The sequence below is a fragment of the Dasypus novemcinctus genome, chromosome 1 (assembly GCF_030445035.2).
Source record: "Dasypus novemcinctus isolate mDasNov1 chromosome 1, mDasNov1.1.hap2, whole genome shotgun sequence".
Lineage (NCBI taxonomy): Eukaryota > Metazoa > Chordata > Mammalia > Cingulata > Dasypodidae > Dasypus > Dasypus novemcinctus.
The window spans coordinates 60,317,680-60,340,445 of NC_080673.1; the positions used below are offsets into that span (position 1 = coordinate 60,317,680).

Below are 22,766 nucleotides of genomic sequence, written 5' to 3' on the forward strand. Positions count from 1 at the left end.
ATCACATTCTCACTACTCCAAAAAAAAAATCCAATGCATAATTTTATGGCAAAAAGATCCAGATCAGAACAATATGTAAAATCTTGGCCCCCAACATCTGGGGAACACAAGTCACAATTCCCTCACAAGAACACTGGCAGTGCCATCCATGAACATCAACACCACACAAAGTTTGGTCTGTAGTTTTGTCTTTTGTAAATGAGAATGACTGGAGTTTTCACATTGCTTTACTGAACAGTTCCAATTGGTAAGGCCCAGGCAATGAGTGAAGCCAGTGAATAGTTTCCCACAGGGCATTTGTCCTCTGGCCAATGCACTAGTTTGGATGCTGCAGTCAGGCTTTAGGCTGGTAGTTCTTCAGCAGAGCATCTTCTCACCCTTGCCGTAAACCTACTTTTCCCATCACTCATGGGAGAGCTTGGGAGGGTCTCACTATAGCAATACTTGGTTATGGGATCCCTATAGGTGTTCTGAAGTTTCATGCTCCAAGGTGAGGCCCTGCATTTAACCAAACACAATTCAAAATGATCTTCCATTGCCATGTAGACATTCTGGATTGCCAGAGCTGCCTGGTTTGAGGAAGCACTCCAGGAGAAGTTGCTTTTTGAACTGAAAGCATTAGGAGACACAGTACTCATAAGTGCTGCAGCAGTCATTGGACAAGCAGCCATCACAGCTGTATTGCTTTGTGCTAAGGACATGGACAGGACAACAGTCATTCACCAGCTAATCCTCCCTTTCACAAATATTCTTCCATGATGAGGGGATTCCTTTGAATGGAGTTATGGCACTGATTACCTGGGTGACTGCTATTGCTCAGGTTAAACTGCCCATTCCAGGGAATGGGCTAATCTTTGTCTTGAACCTGGAATAGTTTCTCATCTCTCACTGACCCTCATTGTGCTTGAAGATTCTTGTGAAGAAGTAGAGGTGTGAGAGCACAAAAACAAGGGCAAGCACCCACCTCTTCCACAGAAGCTGGAGCCATACCTTGTCTGACAGGTTCACAATCTTGGCATGGAGCAGGGCAAACCTGGAGCCCAGGTGTTATGGCCCCTGTGACCCAAGGGATCCATCCCTTTCTACTTGGGTGTGCTCCATGCCCCACAGTTCTGCCAGCTCCTGGCAGCCTCCCCATCCCCATGTGACCCTGCTCCAACCCTTACTTTTGTAACTGTATTAGGAACCGTCAGCCAACAACAACCTTTTTACTCCACAAAACACTCACATCCAATGCTTGCCTCTTATAATCATGTAGTCATATTGGGTGGTGATATTTTGTGTATCTGCATTGCCAACTCCTACTCTGGGTTGTCAGTGAACTCTTGATTACTGGAAAGAGAGTTGGTACCTTTGAATCTAATAAGAGTAAGAAGTCAAGTATAATAATCCCAAAACCAATTCAGAAGTTCTATTAAGATTCTGTTACTTAAGAACCACACCATTTCTGTTACCAAGCTGTATTAGTCAGGGTTCTCTAGGGAAACATAACTGATATGAGATATCTGTAAATAGAATAAGATTTTGTGAAATTGTCTAATGCCATTGTGGGGATGCACAAGTCCAAATTCTGCAAGAGAGTGTACAAACCAAGAACTCCAGTAAGGGTCTTTGATGATTTCCCAGGAGAAGCTGGCTATCTAAGTAAAGATGGAAATTCTCTCTCTGAATGGTGAAATCATTTCCCCTTATTAGCCCTTCAACTAAATGGATGAGACATCAATCATTGCTGTCATGCAATCGCCTTAGTTAATTATACATGTTATCAGCCAACTATGTAATCAACTTACTGATAATTAAAGTTCATGAAATGCACTTGTATTACAATTTCCCCAGTGTTTGCTTGGCCAAACAACTGGGCACCATTACCTGGCTGAGTTCACACATTAGTCTAACCATAATAGTTTTCACCACTCCAAGCAGAAATTCTGAACCCATTAAGCAGTAATTCTCCTTTGGCCTTCCCTTACTTTATCCCCTGATAACCTCTTATTTTTCAATGATTTTGCATTTTCTAGGTATTTCATAAAATGGAATCATACAATATTTGTACTTTTGTGATGAGCTTATTTCATGCAACATGATGTTTTAAAAGTTCATCCATGTTGCAGCATGTATTTAGAACTTCGTTCTATTTATGGCTGAATAATATTCCATTGCATATTTATACCATATTTTATTTATCTAGTCATCTCTTGGTGGACCATTTGATTGTTTGGACCTTTGGCTATTGTGTATAATGCTATAAGTATAAAAATATAGTCTATGGGTTTCAGTGTCATACTCCATGCTGTTTCTAATATCCCAGATTTTCTTATCTTGTTCTTTTTGCCTCGTTTTGTTTCCTCTTTTCCAAACTCCTCTGCCAGGCCAAATCCTATTAAATTATAGCATAAATGGAAATGAGGAAGGGATCAGTCTGTTTCAATACAACAGCTCAACAACACACAAAAGGGCCACAATGAAGGAAATAAGGGACAAAAACATATAACACCTACAAAATCCACTTAAAAATGACTGACGTATGTCTTGCCCTATCAGTCTATCAGTAATTATATCAAACATAAATGGACATGCTTTCCAATCAAAAGACACATTGAAGAATGGATAAAAATCATGATGGCACTATATGTTGTTCACTAGATGCTCAACTTACAACAAAATATGAATTGGCTGAAAATGAAAAGGTATAAAAATTACATAAAAATAGAAAGCAAAAGAAAGCAGGAATTTCTAGACTAATATCGGATAAATAGACTTTAAGTCTAAAGCTGTTAGAGAGATAAAGAAAGGCACAATACTTTAATAAATGTGTCAATTCACCAGAAGATGTAACAATAATAAACATATATGCACCTAATCACAGAGCCCAAAATTTTAAGAAACAAACATTGACAAAACTGAGGGACAAAATAGTTCCGTATTAATTGCTGGAGACTTCAACACATTATTCTCATTAATGAAGGAATAACTAGACAGAAGTTCAATAAGAAAGAGAGAATTTGAACAATACTTTAAATAAACTAGACAAAATTAATACACAGCTCTCTATCCAACGAAAAGCAGATATATATATTTTTTCAAGTGCATGTGGATCATTCTTTAGGTAGAACCCACATTAGGTCACAAAAAAGTCTCAATAAATTTATAAAGTCTGAAATTATACAAAGCTTCATGTCTGGCCACAATGAAATGAAACTAGAAATCAATAACAAAAGTAAAATAGAAAATTACTCCAATATGTGGAAATTAAACATGTTATTAAGTAACTAATGGATAATGGATACAGAGGTAGAAGCAAACAGGTTACCATTTCTAAGGGTGATGATAGAAACAGGCACAAGGGATTATGGGTTCTCAGAAAGAACTTATAAGTTAAAAAATGCTAGAGGATAATGCAGGAATAATTATAAATTTTTAACTGTCAGGTCCACATTTACATTGCTTTGTGTATGTCCAAAATCAGTATTCTTCTCTGAAAGACATATCTCTAAGTCTTTGAGAGGTTTTCAAGAAAACTTTGATTGTTACTATACTTTGCTTTCACATATGTCTAAGGAAAGATCTTTATATAATAACTTCATATTTTAAGTCATTTTTCTCTTATGTCAATGATTTTTCCTGTACTTCAGCTATCTTCAGAAAGTTATTCTTATTTAAGTCAGCGGTATAGTTTTTGTTGTTGTTGTTCTTTTCTTTTATAACTTTTGATATAAAACACTTTTTGTTGAGTTTATTTTCTCACTACTGAGAATTTTATATGTTTTTATATAATTGGGAAATCGTCTGCCTAATGAGTGCTATATACACAGGGCAGAAGCTAGGCAACATTCTGGCTCCTCTGCCTTATCTCTAAGCTCCAAGTAAATGACTTGGACTCCACCAATCAGAAGCACATGCAAACACTTAGTTTTTCTGAAGTGAGAAAAGCAAAGGTACTGTAAAGATGCCAAGCCAACTTTCTGGTGATATTTGCATGACACAGTCTGACTTTAAGCAAAGAAGTAATAGTATGTTGAGTTCCTGGTACAAAAATGATTTTCTTACTGGTAGTAGTGCAAGTGCTGGAAGGTCAAGTTCATGGTGTAGAAGTGGAAATGATACAAAATATAAAATTGCTAAATTTAGGGAGATGGCAGCAACAGTTTCATCAGTAGTCCAATTTCTGCCCAGTATTGTTGGTAATTCCTGGGAATTTAACCTCATTTGTTGATCTCTCAATAATTCACTGAATTCTCTGATTCTTTTATCAAATTGCTTTTCTGCTTCATCAGCTGGAGCAAGCTTCTCTTGTTTGCACAACAGGGTTTTGAACAGTAAAAGTGTTGAAACAATTAAAATAAAAACAATTATTACTCCTTCAGCAAAAAGATACTGAGCACATAGTATTTGCCAGGCAAGATGCTCAAAAAAAAAAAAAAAGGTTAAAACTGAAATGAACAGACAAGCTACTTGACCTTATAAAGGGAGATACATGATCCTAGCATGCTCAAGAAATGAGAAGTACTTTGGATACCTAGAATGTAGAGTGAATCTTTTATTTCAAACACTCTACAACAAATAACAATGAAAAATATTAGGAACTGCCATATGATATTGCAATGACACATCAATGACCTGAATTAATAAAGTAAATTTTCTTAAATATGATTAGTATTAATTTCTTGGCAAACTCTTGGGTTTCTTAAGTATTGCAAAAGCAATGAAATACATTTGATAGCCATTCCACACTAATTTACTTCTGTTATACCCCAGAGTGTAAATAAATTCAATATTATTTTGAAATTTGTTGTATTTCAGGTACTTCACAAAGAATAATTCCTTGCTAATACAGGTCCTTCAAATAAAATTTTGCTCCATGTCTAATGAGTACTTCAGATATGTATAAAGACCAAGAGCAAGGTCATTTAGTTCATGGTCCCTATATTTATGAAAAAGGATATTTTCAGTATTTAATTATAGCTACAGCCATATTTTCTTTTACAACAAACCCATTCAGTTTCAAAAAAGAATTATTTCTGTTCTTAATCTGTTGCTGGGAAAATAATTTTGATAGTGGAGGAAAATCATTTAAAATTCCTGAAGATAGAATCTGTTCTGGAAAAAAATTGTCCTTTTGAAAGTACTTTAAATGGACAAATTCTACATAATATATACTTTATTTCTTTCATTCTTAAAGACCTTCAAAAGATTTTAATACTCAACAAAGATTCATTTCAACTTTTCATGAAAAATATGCTTATTTATTAAAGAACTTATTCATTAAAATATGAAAAATGGACCAATTATTTGAAACACACAATCTAGCAAGCCTGACAACATGGAAAAATAGATTATCTGAATAGGCCTGTATCTATTAATGAAATATAATAAGTAATTAGTAAACTTAAAAATCAGAAAACACATAACCCAGATTGTTTCATGGGGGAATTTTACCAAACATTTAAGGAAAAAATGATAACAATTCTCTATGATCTCTTCCAGGAAATAGAAGCAGAGAGAATAATTCCTAACTCATTATAAAAGGCAAAATAAACCTAATATCAAAATTAGACAAAGATATTGCATAAAAGAAAAAGTTACAGACAAAATCTTTTATAAATATAGAAGCAAAAAATCTTCAGTAAAATATTAGGAAATCCAATAACATAATGCATACAAAAACTTATATACTAAAACCAAATTAAAAAAAAAAACAAAAACAGAAAGACACATCAGATATGTGCACATGAGGGTATAATAAGTTTGTGGTCAGTTTCATTTTAAAATCTTCTGAAGGAAAATTTGTGATTCCATGCACACACATACATGCACACTTACACCCATCTATATATTGTCTTAACCAGCCAAATGACATTGTTTATATCACAAATATGATTTTCTTTAAAATGAAATGAATGTAGGATTTATTCACTTTGCAAGGATGGTGCAAAATTCAAAAATCAATTAATGTAATCCATCATGAGGAGCACACTAAAGAAGAAAACTTAAATGTTTACATCAATCAATGTAGAAAAGGCAAGATACAACACTAATTTGTGATTAAAACTCTCAGCAAATTAGGCATAGATAGTAACTTCTTCAACTGGATAAAGAACATTTACAAAAACCTGCACCTGACATCCTACTTAATAATGAGAAACTAGGTGTTTTCCACTAAGATCAGAACAAGGCAAGATGTCACCTTTCACCTCTCCTTATCAGCATAATAATGGAAGTCCTAGATAATGCAATAAGACAAGAAAAGGAAATAAAAGTTATACAGATTGGAAAGGAAAAAACAAACAAACTGTTTTTCTTGGCAGATGACATGATTGTTTATGTTGAAAATCCCCCAAAATAAATGAATGAAAACTTCTTAGAACAATAAGAGATTAGAGAAAGTTTGCAGGATACAAGATTAATATACAAATGTCAATTCTTTTCCTATATAACAGAAACAAACAACTGGAATCTGAAATTGAAAACACAATAACATCTAAAGATTTAATGGAAAAAGAAAAGAATTGGATAGGCAACAAACTACTGAAGAAGAACAAACTCAGAGGACTAACTCTACCCAACTTCAAGACTTGCTGTAAAGCTACATTGATCAAGACAATGTGGTATTTGTAAGAGAATTGATAAATAGATTAATGGAATGGAAGGATGGAATAGAGAACTTAGAAGTAGAGTCACAAGAGATCTCTGACAACAGGAACAAAGGCAATTTGATGCATACTACCCCTTCCAAAATATGATGCTGGACATACTGAACATTCACATTTCAAATAATGCAGCTAGACCTAGACCTTGCACCTCTCACAAAACTTAACTCTAAATGGATTATAGACTTAAATTTAAAACACAAAACTTTAACATTTCTAGAAGAGATCATAGGATAAAATCTTGGTCACCTTGTATTTACTGATGAAGATTTAGATATATGACCAAGAACAAAATCCATGAAAGATAAAATTGATCATTTGGATTAAGTTAAAGTTCTGCTAAAGACACTGTAAGAGAATGAAAACACAAGTAACAGAAAGGGGGGATATATTTTGAGGTGAGGTATCTGATAAAGGTTTATTATACAAAATATAAAGACATCTGTGTCTTAAGAACTCTTAAAACTCAAAAATAAGAAAATAATTAGGTTAAAATGGGCAAAAGATTTGAATAGACACCTCATCATAGGGGATATTCTGATGAAAAATTTGCATATGAAAAGGTGCTCAACATCATACATCACTGGGAATTCCTAATTAAAAGCAGTAACATCACTACAAATTTATTAGAATGATTAAATTCAAAATATTGACAACACCAAATACTGGTGCTTATGTTGACCAACAGAACTCTTCTTTATTGTTGAATGTAATGCAAAATGGTACATCCATTTTGGAAGCCAGACCGGCAGTTTCTTATTAAAGTAAAAAGAGGCTTATTATATGATCTAACAATTACATTCTTAGGTATCTATGCAAATATGTTGAAAACTTAAGTTCCATAAAACCCACCCATGAATGTATATACAGCTTTATTCATAATTGTCAAAAATTAGAAGCAAGCAAGATATCATCCTTGGTAAGTGGATAAATAAACTGTGATACATCTATGGAATGGGATAGTATTTCACCATGAAAAGAAATAGCTCTCAAGTCATGAAAAAATATGAAGGAATTTTGAATGTACAAAAGAGTCAAACCTGCCCTAGGGAAAGTGACTGGATAGCTCTGTAGCTAATAGACCCAATAAGAAAGTTTAGCTCAGTGAAGGAGTCTCCACTTTGAATATACAACGTTCCTGGTTTAATTCCTAGCTCTCTTTAGAGTAGTAATCCACCAAGTTATCAAACAAGTAACTGATACTTTAGGACAAAGAACACATAAACATTATTTTTTATATTAGCTTCTCTTGGGTCTATTATTTTTCTTTTAAAAAAAAGTTTTCTTTTTTAAAAATTTAACTTAGTTTACTTGCAAAAACCTGGTTTGAAACCTCCAGGGGGCAAGCTGCAGTGTAAATGATGAACACTAGCAGCCTGAGAAGCCCCTCAGGGGTGTAAAAGGGCAGTCCATTTTTTCTAAGATTTCATTTGATTGCTTGCTTGAGTGTTTGTTTCTTATTCTTTTTTTGCTCCCTTTCTCCTCCATTTTTAAAAACTCCACAATTTTAAAAATTAGGTGCTACAGGCTTGCTTCTTATTTGTCATGTTTCCCTCTTTTTTTCATATATCAGTTTCATCTACCTACACTATCTCTTTTCCTTCCTTCATCTTCTTATCTTATGCTTTCTGTTTTTGCTCTTACATTATACTTCTCTTTACTTAGTTTTCAATATTTTTTGTTTTTATTTCTATCTCCTCTATTCTATGCATTTTTTCTCTTTTTTAAACTTTTTTCTTATTGTATTTTCTTTTCACGTTCCCTCTCTTATTCTGGACTTTTAATATATTCTAGATATTTTCCTCTATTCAGTTTTTCATTTCATTGTTTGTATCCCATTTTTACTCTTATTCCTCTGCATTTCTTACATGAGTTAATTATTCATATTCTTAGATCTTCTATGGTTCCTTTTCTACCTTTTACTATTATTATTGCTATTATCCTTTTTTTCTTCTTACCTCTTCCCTTTCTCTGGCATTAATTTTATTTTCTTTCAAGGAAACAGAGACAACAGAAAGGAAATAGAATAAGAGGAACAAAGTGTCACAGAGAAAACTTACTATACACCCAAAAAGAGCAACTAAATAAAATCCTAGAGTAGAGAAAGAAACTAATCAACTGAATAAAGCCATCAAGATAAAGAGATGCCTAAACACCAACAAAAAATTATAAACCATATTAAGAAACAGGAATACATGGCCCAGTGCAATGGACAAACTAAAAACCAGGAGAAGGTGCAGATCATGGAACAACTAATTATGAACCAACTTAATGAAGTATAGGCAGAGATTAAGGATATTAAGAGATTAAGGATATTAAGAAGGCACTGGAAGAAATGACAAAATTGTAAATTTACATAAAAAGATAACATGATGATGATAAAAGTCACAATTCAAGAAATCTAAAACACACTGGATGCACATAACAGCAGCTTTGAACAGGAAGAGAAAAGAATTAGTGATGTGGTAGACAGTACATTTGAAATCAAATAAGCAATGGAACAGATAGATAAAAAGATTGAAAAAATCTGTTAGGGAATTAGGAATATGAATGACAGCAAAAAAAATGAAAAAAACATATGCATTATAGGCACCCTAGAAGAAGAAGCAAGGGAAAGGGGACAGAAGGAGTGTTGAAGGAAATAATAGCTGAAAACTTCTCCACCCTATTGAGGGAGATGGATGTATATGTCCAGAAGTGCAGTGCACCTGAACTAGTGTAAATCCCAACAACCCTACTCCAAGACCTATACTTGTTAAATTGTCCAATGCTCAAGAAAAAAGAGGGAATACTGAAAGCAGCAAGAGAAAATACAATTATCATATACAAAGGAAGCGCAATAAAATTAAGTGCTTAACTCTCTACTAAAACCATGGAGGCAAGAAGGCAGTCGTATGAAATAATTAATGTGCTAAAAGAAAAAATAAATAAATAAAACTTCCAGCCAATAATTCTCTATCCAGCAAAACTGGCACTCAAAATGATGGAGAATTCAAAATATTCACAGAAGTTAAGAGAGAATGCTTATTAAAAAAAACCTGCCCTTCAAAACATAGTAAAGGAAGAGCTGCAGGCTGAAAGGCAAAAACAGGAGGGAGAGGGAGTTGGAGGAAAGTGTAAAAAATATTTTAAAAAGAAATTAGAACAACATATGACATACATAAACTCAAAGAAAATATGGCTACTGTAAGTAATTCCTTGACAGTAATAACACTAAATGTTAATGGATTAAACTCAACAGTGAAGAGACAGACTGGCAGAATGGATAAGGAAATATGACCCATCTGTATGCTGTCTACCAGAAATCCACCTTAGACTCATGGATTCAAGGAGACTGAAAGTGAGTGGCTGGAAAATAATTTTATAAGCAAAGAACAACCAAAAAAGGGCAGGAGTAGTTATACTAATATCAGGCATAAAATACTTTAAATGCAAAACTATTTTAAGGACAAAGATGGACACTATATATTAGTAAAAGGGGTAATCTTTCAAGAAGAAAGAACAATGATAAATATTTATGCATCTAATAGGGTACCTCAAAATACATGAAATGGAGAAATAGATCCCTCTACAATTACAGTAGGGGGATTTATTACACTATTATCACCATTAGACAGCACATCTTGATAAAGAAACAATAAAGAGACAAAGACATTTATTAATATAGTAGAGAATTGGGACCTAATAGGCATATACAGAAATCGATACCCAAATACATTGGGATATACTTTCTTCTCAAGGGCACATGGATCATTCTCCAGGATAGACCACAGGCTATGCCAAGAACAACACTCAATGAATTCAGAAATATTGAAATTATACAAAGAAATTTCTCTGACCACAATGGAAAGAAGCAGGAAATAAGTAAGGACCAGAGAACCAGATTAGGCACAGATATGTGGAAGTTAAACAAAAAACTCTTTGACAAACAGTGGGTCTAGGAGGAAATTAAAAAAGAAATCAGTACATCAAAGGCTGTACTGAGAGGGAAATTCATAGCCATAAATGCATATATCAAAAAAGAGGATAGAGCTAAAATCAAAGTCCTAAGTGCCTACATAAGTAATTAGAAAAAGAACACACAAACTAACCCCAAAGGAAGTAGAAAGAAGGAAATAACAAAGATTAGAGAGGAACTAAATGAAATAGAAAATATAAAGCACTAGAAAATTAAACAAAACATCAAAAGTTGGTTCTTCTAGAAGATCAATAAACTTGACAAACCCTTAGTTAGATAAACAAAGAGAGAAGATGCAAATAAACAAACTAAGAAATGAAGAAGGGGGTATCACCATTGACTCCACAGAAATAAAGAGCATCAAAAGAAGATACTAAAAATTATATGCCAACAAGAAGGATAATTAGAGAAAATGGCCAAATTCCCTGAAACACACCAACAGCCTACATTGATGAAAGAGGAAATCTTTCATCATGAACTCAACAGACCACTCATAAGTAATGAGAATGAATTAGTAATCCAAAGCCTCTCAACTAAGAAGAGCACAGAACCAGATGACTTCACAGGTGAATTCTTTCAAACATTCTGGAAAGGACTGACACCAATTCTGCTTAAACTCCTCCAAAAAATAGAAGTAGAAGGAACATTGCTTAACTCATTCTATGATGCCAACATTACCCTAATACCAAAGTCAAACAAAGATGCCACAAGAAAGGAAAACTACAGATCAAACTCTCTAAAGAAGCTAGAGACTAAAATACTCAACAAATTATGTGCTAATCAGAATCAACATCATCTCAAATGATTTATATACCATGACCAAGTGTTTCATCCCTGTTATACAAGGTTGGTTCAACATAAGAAAATCAATCTATGTAATACACCACATAACAGATAAAAAAAAATTACATGATCATCTCAATAGGAGCAAAAAAGCATTCAACAAAATACAGCACTCTTTCCTGATAAACACACCACAAAGAATAGTAATAGAAAGAAACTTTCTCAACATGAGAAAGGGGTATATATGAAAAACCCACAGCTAACATCACATACAATGGTGAAATCCAAAAACTTTCCCTCTAAGATCAGGAACAAAACAAGGATGCCCACTATCACTACTGTTTTTTTAACATTGTGTTAGAAGTACTTGCTCAATCACTTGGCCAAGTATAAGATACAAAAGACATCCAACTTGGCAAGGAAGAAGTAAAAATTTCGCTATTTGCAGATGACATGGTCTTATTCATAGAAACCTCTGAGAAATCGACAACAAAGTATGTAGAACTTATAAATGAGTTCAGTAAAATCCAAGGTTATAAGATCAATGCACAAAAATCAGTAACATGTCTTTATACAGATAATGAGCAATCTGAGGAGGAAATCAAGAAAAAAAAATCTCATTTACAATAGCAATGAAAAGAAGGAAATACCTAGGAATAAATATAACTAAAGATGTAAATTAGTGATATACAGAACTACACAAAAATGTTCAAGGAAATCAAAGAACATTAAATAAATGGAAGAATATTTCCTGTTATGGCAGGGAAGTCTAAACATTATTAAGATGTCTATCCTACCCAAACAGATCTACAGATTTAATGCAAGCCCATAAAAATCAAAGCAACATTTTTTATTGAATTTCAAAAACTAACTATGAAGTGAATTTGGAAGTGCAAGAGGGCTTAATAGCCAAAGACATTTTGAAAAATAAAAATGAAATTGGTGGAATCACACTACCTGGCTTAAAACCTTACTACAAAATTACAGTGGTCAAAACTGCATGATATTGACAAAAGGATAGACGCACACACCAGTGAAACCAAACTGAGAGTTCTGAAGTAGATCCTCACATATATAGTCATTTGATATTCAACAAGGCCACACCAAGCCTACTCAACTGGAAGAGAACAGTCTCTTCAACAAATGTGCTTGGAGAACTGGATATCCATATCCAAAATAATGAGAGAGGAATACCATCTGATGCCTTCTACAAAAATCAACTCAGGATAGATCAAAGATCTAAATATAAGAGCCAAGACCACAAACACCTTGGAAGATAATATAGGAAAGCATCTACTTGTAATATGTAATGGTTTCATGAACTTCATACCCAAAGTACAAGCAGCAAAAGAAAAAAAAGGTAAATGTGATATCAAAACTAAAAACTTTTGCATCTCAAAGGAGTTTGTAGAAAAAGAAATAAGACAACTTAACCAATGGGAGAAAATATTTAGTAACCATATATCTGACAGGAGCTTAATATCCATTACACATAAAGAAATCTTATATCTCAAAAATGTAAAGTCAAAGAACCCATTTAAAAAATGGGTAAGTGATTTGAACAGACACTTCTCCAAAGAAGAAATACAGCTAAAAAGCACTTGAAAAGATGCTCACCATCACTAGCTATTATGGAAATTCAAATCTACAAGATATCATCTTACATCCATTAGACTGGCAGTCATTAAAAAAACAGAGGACTACAAGTGTTGGAGGGGATTTGGAGGAATGGGAACTCTCAAACACTGCTGGTGGGAATATAGAATGGTCCAGTCCTTGTGAAGGACAGTTTGGCAGTTCCTCAAAATCTAACTATAGATCTGCCATATGATCCAGCAATTCCACTGCTGGGTATATACCCAGAAGAATTGAAAGCAAGAACATGAACAGATTTATGCACACCAGTGTTCCTTATGGCATTATTCACTTTTGCTAAAAGTTGGAATCAACCCAAATGCCCATCAACAGGTGAATGGATAAACAAAATGTGGCATATACACACAATGGTATATCAATCAGCTGTAAGAAGGAATACAGTATTAACATATGGGATAACATGAATGAATCTTGAGGATCATATGTTGAGTGAAGCAAGTCAGGTATTGAAGGACAAATATTATATGACCTCACTGATATGAAATAAGCAAATTGAGCAGACTCAGAGAGCTACAGTTATGAAGATAGGTTTATAAGAAATAGAAAGGGTGAAGAAGGTTGTGAGCCAACACCCACAAAGATGAAATCTATGATAAGGCAGAAGTGAGTAGTTGTGCAGTGAAGGGATATGATAGGGGTGTAATGATACGGTTGGGTTGGGTTGTGCAAGTTTGACAGGGAGTAGGGCCGAGAGAGTGAGTTGGATGGTCCATGGAACTCGGGGGAGGGTTGTGGGAGGGAGCAGGTGAACACTGTGGATTGGCGGATATGTGGTTGAAACTACAGTGTTGGAAAAGTTCTTTTGGCAATATGACAAAGAGGGGTTACTGGTTTAGAGTGTTGGATGGGGGAAATTCAGGGCAGGGTGCACCTGGGGCAGTCTTCTAGAGAAGGTGCAAGTAATTATTTTGTCATAGTGTGTTTTATCAGTGAGTGGAGACCGACATAATGAGTGGGAAAGAGTTGGACTCCCATCCTGGGGAGGCCAGATATGTTCTCACACAAAAGGGTGGGTGTCTTTCCAGAGCATAGGCAGTTCCTAAGAGAGGAGGACACATCAATGTTTCAAACTGTCAGTGATGTTGCAAGTGACTCTGAATCTTGCCCTTCAAGGAGTGAAGCCTGGTGGTCACTGTGGACCCCAAGGGGAGGGGGAGAGAGGAATAGAGTAGACAGAAGAGGGGATACTTAGGGGGCAATGGAAGTGTTCTGCATGATCTTGCAAGGATGGATAAAGACCATGTTGAATTTCATGAAAAATTTATAAAAGTGTATGGTCTAGAGTGTAGACCATAATACAAACAATTTGCCATAATTCGTGACTATATTTCAATATTTATACTTCAGCATAAAACGTGTACCATCCACATATAAAAAGGTTATTGATATGGGAAGGGAGAAAAGGAGGAGGACGTTGGGGATAAGGGAGTCCCCATGTTCTTTATATGACTTTACTGCATCCTAAAACTTCTTTGAAGACAAACTGAACAAAACTAAGACACTGGGGAAGAAATGGAAGAAAATGTCACTGTGCCTACAGGACAACAGATTTTACAGCAATGAAAGGCAAAAAAATTTAAAAAAAATTTTTTTCTTTTTTTTAATATCCCAATTTTTTATTTTAAATTTTAGTTTTCTTAATTATTATGCATTTTATTTCTTATGTTTAAACCTATCGTTATTATTTCATTTTCCCTTTAATTTTCTCCGGCAATATTCTTGACTTCATTTTTGAAGAAATTTTGGGTCACAGAAGGATGACAACTGTGACAGAGGAGGATTATTGGTGTGGGGTGTCAGTGATGAGGGATATGTGGGAGGAAGTTCATCTGGGCAAACATATAAGGCATATAAATGTGTTCAAATGTTCATGGGTCATTGTCACAGTGGGTAGAGATTCACACAACAACCAAAAGAATATTGAATTCCCATTCTGGGCAGCTTTGCCACATTCTCTAACAATCCCCCAAGTGCAGGGGCAATGACTAGTGGAGAAGGATGGTCGATCTGTAGGCCCTTGATATTGATGACTATGTTTATGAGCCTTTGCTTTTGAAATTATAACTTAGCTTAGTGCTGTGGGGTGCCTAAGATTACATTATGAGAGTATCCATGTTGCTCAAATGTGTCCTTTCTCTAAGCCAAACTCAGCATATAAATGCATTAGATTCCACCCAGTATCGGACATGACTCCCGGGAATGAGCCTCCTGGCCCTGAGAGATTACTACCAAGCACCAATGAACAATACCTCTGGAAAAAGACCTTGAATAAAAAGGGGAATAGCTAAAGACAAATGAGTTTATGTGGTTAAGAGACATTAAAGTGAATTGGGAGGTCATCCCAGAGGTAACACTTATGCACGTCTGAGCAGGATCTCATAAACTGCCAAAGTAGATACTACCCCAAATGGTGGGACTCCTGAGGGCTCTGGAGACACCCAGGTTTTATCATCATGGCAGATAGCTCCAGAGTTTGGTGCTTCATCAGTGGACTCTTTGGGAGTCTTTGCTCTCAAGTGTGACAGAGTTGGACTCATTGTGATTTCTCTACACATGCCTCTTCTGTCTCTTCTATTTGAACCTATAGTTGGTGCTTGTGTTGGAAGGTTATATAGAAGAGACTTGAATCTCTGTGCTGTCCATGTGTCGGCTGGGCCCTGAGCCTCAGCAGAGTTGCAACACTTACTCCTTTTGACTCACCCAGGACAACTAACAAAAAGGTGGGGATGGACGATCTCCATACCAAGGAACCTAGAGCGTCGACAATGGCAAGCAAAAGCGTCCCATCCATTAGCCTTATGAGATCAAGGCACTTCTCAGTGATAGGTGGAGTGGGCATCACCATCCCAGAATCATCAGGATTGGGGAATAAAATATGGACTACAATAGACTTACTGATAGTCTACTATAGACTTATTATGATTCTAACAATGAAATAAATTATATCATTGACCTGGAGACAGTGGCCACTGGTGGGGCTGAAATAAGGGAGACAGAAGAAGAGGTGTAATATGGGGATATTTTTGGGACTTGGAATTGTACTGAATGACATTACAATGATGGATACAGGCCATTATATATCCTGCCATAACCTACAGAATTGAGTGGGAGAGAGTGTACAACACAATGTAAACTATAATCCATGCTTAGCGGCAGTGCTCCAAATGTGCTCATGAATTGCAATGAATGTAAACCACACTAATGAAAGAAGTTGTTAATGTGGGGATGGGTGGGTGGTATGGGGAGTGGAGCAATGGGAATCCCTTATTTTTTGTGTGAAAATTTTTGTGTAATCTAAGTATTTTTTTAAATAAATATATTTGTAAAACATTGGAATACTTGTTTTTTTTTTAAATTAATTCTTCATGTATTTGGTAATTCTAGAATTTATATGCATTATTATGGTAAATAAATAAGTAAAATCTTGGTAATTTTTCCTATTATACCATTTGGCACATTTTGTAACTTTTATTTCTCACTCACATAGCATGTGCTTAATTATTGTTGACTTCAATTATTTTTTTCCTCTCCAACGGCATGAATTAAAAAACTTTAAGCAGAGAAAATGTTGTCTGAAGGCTTTTAAAAATGTATTGAAGCATATGCAAGGAAGCTAGAAGAAGAGGAATTTTAAAAAATTGAAAGAACACCAAGATGAGATGAAATTATTTTTTAAGAATGAAAAATAATACTGAATATTATTTCTTAATCCAATGGAGTAAAAAGAAATGAACATTTGATGAATTTTAAAAAGATTAGGAGTTTACAACTTAAAAAAAAAAGCATGCAAAAATAAAATCTCTCTCAGAAGTGTCCTTCCTCCCTCCCATTGATAATGTCTCTGTACAAGTCTTCTTACCCACTTATGCCTCCACTTGGACACTTTTCTGTCCTCAGAGTTGCATGTCCTAATGAATTTATTTTCCCTCTCCTAAAATACTCTAAGGATTTCCTATCTCATTTTGTTTTCTTCTACTCTATTTTTCCTTCACATTTCATACTTTTCCCTGTCCACACCACCACTAGTCTTCTCAAGAGTTTACAGGCTCTCTGTTAATATGACTCATACCCCAGTCAATTCATTGAAACTGATGTCTTTTAATCCACTATTAATATCCAATATGTTGCTTTTAGACTAATATGCTTTGCTGATTTATAACATGTGGCTTTAATTAAAATCAGAAAAGAAAGAAAAATTATATGGAAAAGTAGAAATTGCTTAGTTATTAAAATTATATTTCTAAAATATCAGATGAATAAAACTAGTTTTATTTATAATTGCTCTATACAATCCGTTTATATCAAATACAGGTAATTCTATATGAATTCATAGAAAGACCGACCTATATTATCAATTCCATTTCAGTTTTCAGTCAAACATTTTAGCTATTATAATTCAGATAAATTTCAAAATATCTCTTACTATTAACTTATTAAGAATTTTATCCACTGTAATTATATAACTTTTAAAAAATATTGTGAAATTCATTACCATATCAAGGGTTCATGTAATGTCTTATAATACTTTAACAGGTATCTCCAATAAATTAAGATTTCAATTTAAATATTACTATTCATTTTCTTTTAGAAAACAGTCAAACATAAACTTTATATAATAAATACTGAGCAAATTATAACATAAAAATGATTTCTTTTATTAACTAGATAAAATTGAATACCAATCCCACAAAGTTTTTTTAAACCAATCACAATATTACCTATCTCTCTTGTTATCTGTACATAATTCTATCCTCATAAATGTGTATCCCAAGGAATATATATGTACATTCATACAAAGTAATGTGATAGTAAAAAGTAGAAGAATGAAAAACTCTATAACTGAAGGAACTAATTAAAAGTTTTGAGAGAGAACAATGTGAAGCAGAGGAAAGGAAATTAAGCACTATATATAGCTTTACAATTGGCCACTTAGCCACCTCTGCAGCATTTGTAATGATTAATTCTGACTGAGGAACACAGACAACTGGTTTCATGTACTTAATTTATTTAATTCCTGAGGGGACAATGAACTGTCAACTGAAAGAAGACATGATTTAAATTTTGAATAATTCGAAGAATTAAATTTTAATAGTGGCAAAACTATAAAAATGTGTTTTTTCATTTTGATATTAAGTTTGAAAAACAAATATTTTATCTTCTTTGATGCTTTGCAACTATGGAATTTATTGATTTATCAAATTAATCTTATCACAGCTGAGATTCATTGGTTGGCCTTGAGCATAGGAATGTTTCCTGGTGACGTCAAAGGACTAAGACATTGTCAGAAGTCTAAAACCTGCCACCACCACTACCCCTATATTTTAAAGATTCTGAAACTATTAGGCAACTTGCAATAAGTTAAAAATAAATTTTCTCCTCCTCAATGCTACAATTTCTTCTATTACTAGTCACAATAGTTTTATAGTAGAATATCAATAAGTCCACTCTAATTCGTATTTTATTCCTCCATTCTGTGGACCCTGGGATGGTGATGTCCATTCCACCTCCAGATCAAGAGGAGTCTTAGATTACACATGGATGATGGATGCAATTCCTCTCTTTGCAGTTGTGGGCACTCTTGATTCCATGGTGTGGTGTTTGACCATCTTCAACTTCTTGTTAGCTGACCTGAGTAAGTCCAATGAACCAGAGAGTAGGAGTCGCTACTCTGCTGAGGCTCAGGGCCCAGCTGGCACGTGGGCAGTTCAGAGATTCAAGTCCCCTGAGTATGCACCATCCCCAGCACCAACCACAGGTTCAGTAAAAGTGACAAGAGGCATGTGTAGGAAGGTCAAGTGACTACTGTGCTGAGAGCAGGGAGAGGAAAGAAGAGATGTGCTGTGGGGGCATTTTTTGGGATTTTGAGTTGTCCTAAATGATATTGCAAGGTCAGATTATGGACTTTATGAATGCACTGGGGGAGAGTGTGAACTACAGGGTAAACTATTATCTACGTAGTGCAGCAGTGCTCCAGAATGTGTTTACCAAGTGTGATGAATGTGCCACAATGATGGAGGAGGTTGCTGGTATGGGAGGATTGAGGTGGGCGTGGGGGTGGGAGTATACGGGAATCTCTTATATTTTTTAGTGTAACATTTTTTGTGTGATGTATATATCTTCAAAAAATACAATTTACAAAAATGATGGGGTAGGGAGCAGGGAGCAGGGTATGAGGGAACCTCATGGGTTTTTTTTAATGTTTTTTAATGTAACATTCTTTGAGATCTATTAACTTTAATTTAAAAAGTGAAAAAAAAAAAAAAAGAGAGGTTCCCACATACCCCACCCCCCACTCCTCCCACATCATCAATCTGACTAAACTCAACAATCCTTCAGAAAATTGTTAAGTGCTCAGAGTTTGGTAAGAGGTGATGTGGAATGAAAAACAAATGTGGAGATCCAAACATTCTCATTTTGAAGTATTTAAAAAGTACTCAACTTGAAAGATGAAGAGCTCTGTGAGAATAAGATCAAATATGTGTGACACCGACCTGAGAACCACACTGGAAGTTACTCAGGTTAATTTTTTTTTTTATTTGTGTAAATCCACTTGTCTCTTTTATTCATTTTTCCCAGTGAAAATTATATTTTGATGTGGACTTTGCATTTTATAAATACACAGTTTTCTAGTTATTAAAAATTGAAATATTGTGGGATTTGGGTTTTCCTAAAAAAATTAAAAAATTTAAAAAATAAACTAGCTACAAGGAAGGACAGTACATGACGATTCAGATTTTTGTCATTAAGTGTGTATGCCTAAACTTGGCAGTTTTTAAACGGTCTAGCTCACTTAAGTGTCAAATTTATTGACAATAACCATAACTGGAATGGACAGCAAAAAAATTAAAGAATTATTTTGTTTGCTTTATAAGTGTTAGAAATATAATTAAACCATGATTATTAGATATCCTACACTGTTAAGATAGTGAAAGCCAGGAATCCAATTTCACTAGAGATTTGAACAACTTGAGATTTGAGAAACTTAGGAGCTTCTGTTTCCTTGCCTCATTTCTTCTTCTCTGTAGAATGGTTTAGTTCTGTTTTCTCTTTTTAGGCTGGTTTCCTTTATTCCTCAAACTATTTTGAGAAAATATATGTGTTATCTCATTCACTTGGAGAAAGAGAGATTTCCAATACTCTAATGGAAGCTAAAAATCATTAATACAGTAAAAATCAGATATATAACTTGAGAGAGGTATCCAAAGCATTGCAATTAAAATTAAAAGTATGCATAATTATGTCGGGAACTTTTCAGCTAATAGAGACAACTATGAATAATTTTATAAAATAAAGTTGGAAAATACAAATAAGAAACCTAGAAAATTTTAACATGTAAAATTGTGTACGACAAATTGGAAAATTTCACTACATTAATTATTTTAAAAATCCTATAGTATATGTCACATATTGACTACTTAATGACATTAGACCCAGATTGATTTTTGGTTGAATTCTGGCAAAACTTTAAGGAACAGGTATTCTAGGAAGAGAGAGGAAATAAAATAAAACTAAAGATTACAATATGATTGTAAGATGAGTAAGACATCCTCAATATAAATAGCTTAGACAAAATGAACATTCAGTAGGACATTAAAGAGAAATATGTCACAAATAAATAAGATAAATCCAAGGTAGCAAAGCGGTTCAGCATGAAGGCATATATGAGTGCAATTTATGGCATTAATTGATTAAATGAGAAAGTACAAGTAATATTTCCATTGATGCAAAAAATTGATAAAATACATTACTAATTTATCATTCTAAAATCATTGTCATGAACTAGAATTAAAAGTAAACTTCCCTAACTTGATAAAATGAAAGAATATCAAACATAAAGAATACTAATTCTCACTCTGATTATTACATTGTAATGGTGATATTAGTTAATACACTGAAATAAGAAAAATAAATTACAGATATACAGATTTGAAAGAAAGAGTCAAAATATTTTTGGACCCAGCAATATAGTACAGTAGTTAAAAGTAATCACTTACGTCTGGAGTCAAGCTGCTTGTTTTCGAAACAGATCTCTGTCATTTTCTATATGGTTGTTCTTGAACAAGTTGCTTTACATTCTTCTGCCTTCAATTCTTCATCTATAACAGGATGGTAATAAGAATAATGTCTATCTGTTATGGTTGCCTTGGAGATTAAATGAATTAGTTTATAGTAGAACGAGCATAGAAAAACTTTTCGCTAGTAAGTGCTATGTAAGTACTTGATCTTATTTTTCATATTTGAAGGCAATTTGTACACCTATCAGGAAAAACTGAAAGAGTCAACTGACAAATGGAAATAATGAAAGATCTGAAAAACATCTGGATGGAGTTTTAAAAAGCAATAGCTTCCAGGTAGAAACATTACTAATTAGAAAATAGAATAGAATTAAAGATCTGATTCACATGTCCCAATGTGCATTTCCCCACACTAACCTATTTCCTCAGCAATCTTGCCATCAGTGGATATGGCATTGCCAATCATCCAGCAGCAGAAAGCAATGAACTTGAAACTGTACTGAAATTGCTTATTCCATAATCTGTATATATAACATCAACGAGTCCAGAATAAAATCACTGCTCATCACCTTTGTTGCTACCACTCTGACCAAGGACAGCATAACTGGTCACCTGTATTCTTCCATAACCTCCTAACTAGGCCCTCTATTTTTATACTTGCTCTACGTGCTTCTTTTTTTTTTTTAAGCTTACAAGGGAATTTTACTCAGCCATAAAAAGGAATGAAGTTCAGATATATGCATCAACATGGATGAACCCTGAAGACACCATGCCAAGTGAAATAACCCAGACACAGAATAGCAAATACTGCATAATCTCACTGAAATGAAACAATTATAATAAACAAAATGATAGTCAGAAACTCGAATATACATTACCAGGGTCCAGGGTAGGGAAAGGGAATTGGTAGTTAATGCTTAAATTATACAGTTTCTATCTGGGCTGATAGAAAAATATTGGTATTGGATGGTGGTGATTGTAGCACAACATTGTGAAATTAATTAATAACACCAAATCATATATTTGAATGTGGTTAAAAGGAGAATTTTTGTGGTGCATATATATTACTAGAATTAAAAAATTTTAAAGGCAAAGATTGGACTTTATAACACAAACAGTAAACCCTAATATACCATGGATATAGTTAATAGTACAATTATATAATTGTTCTTTTATAAATGGTAACATATTAACAAATCAATTTTATTGATACATAGTAATAAAGAATAAAATCAACCAAAGTGTACAATCAGTGGTATTAAGTGTAATCACATATTTGTGCATTCAACACTTCAATCATTCTTAAAGCACATTCTTTATTCCAAAAATGTTAAAAAAAAAACAAAAAAGGAAACAATGGATCAACTTTCAATCTCTCTATGCTTCCCTGACAGAACATAACTTCTATTCTTTCTCCTTCTTCCTAGTATGTTTGAATTTATATTTTGTAAAAGCAATCTTACCACACTGCTAGTCTTGTAAGAGAATGGCACATTCAACTTGGTATCCCCAGGGCCCAGAATCAATGAAGTCCTATGTCCAGCCAGCGCAGTGTCTAGCACCCACCAGAGCCTTCTAATTTGGAACCTCTCTTCAGCATGCCCATTAACCTTCTTGCTTGTTTGTTTATTAGAAAAGTTTTAGGTTTACAGAAAATTATCCATAAAATACAGAGTTCCCATATACCATCCCTTTATTCTTACCCTA

General features: G+C 34.1%; 1 pseudogene; it reads right to left on the reverse strand.

The window, feature by feature from the left end:
- Positions 1 to 341: 341 nt before the first annotated feature.
- On the reverse strand, positions 342 to 4,082 carry LOC101447023 (SREBP regulating gene protein pseudogene; annotated as a pseudogene).
- Positions 4,083 to 22,766: the final 18,684 nt, after the last annotated feature.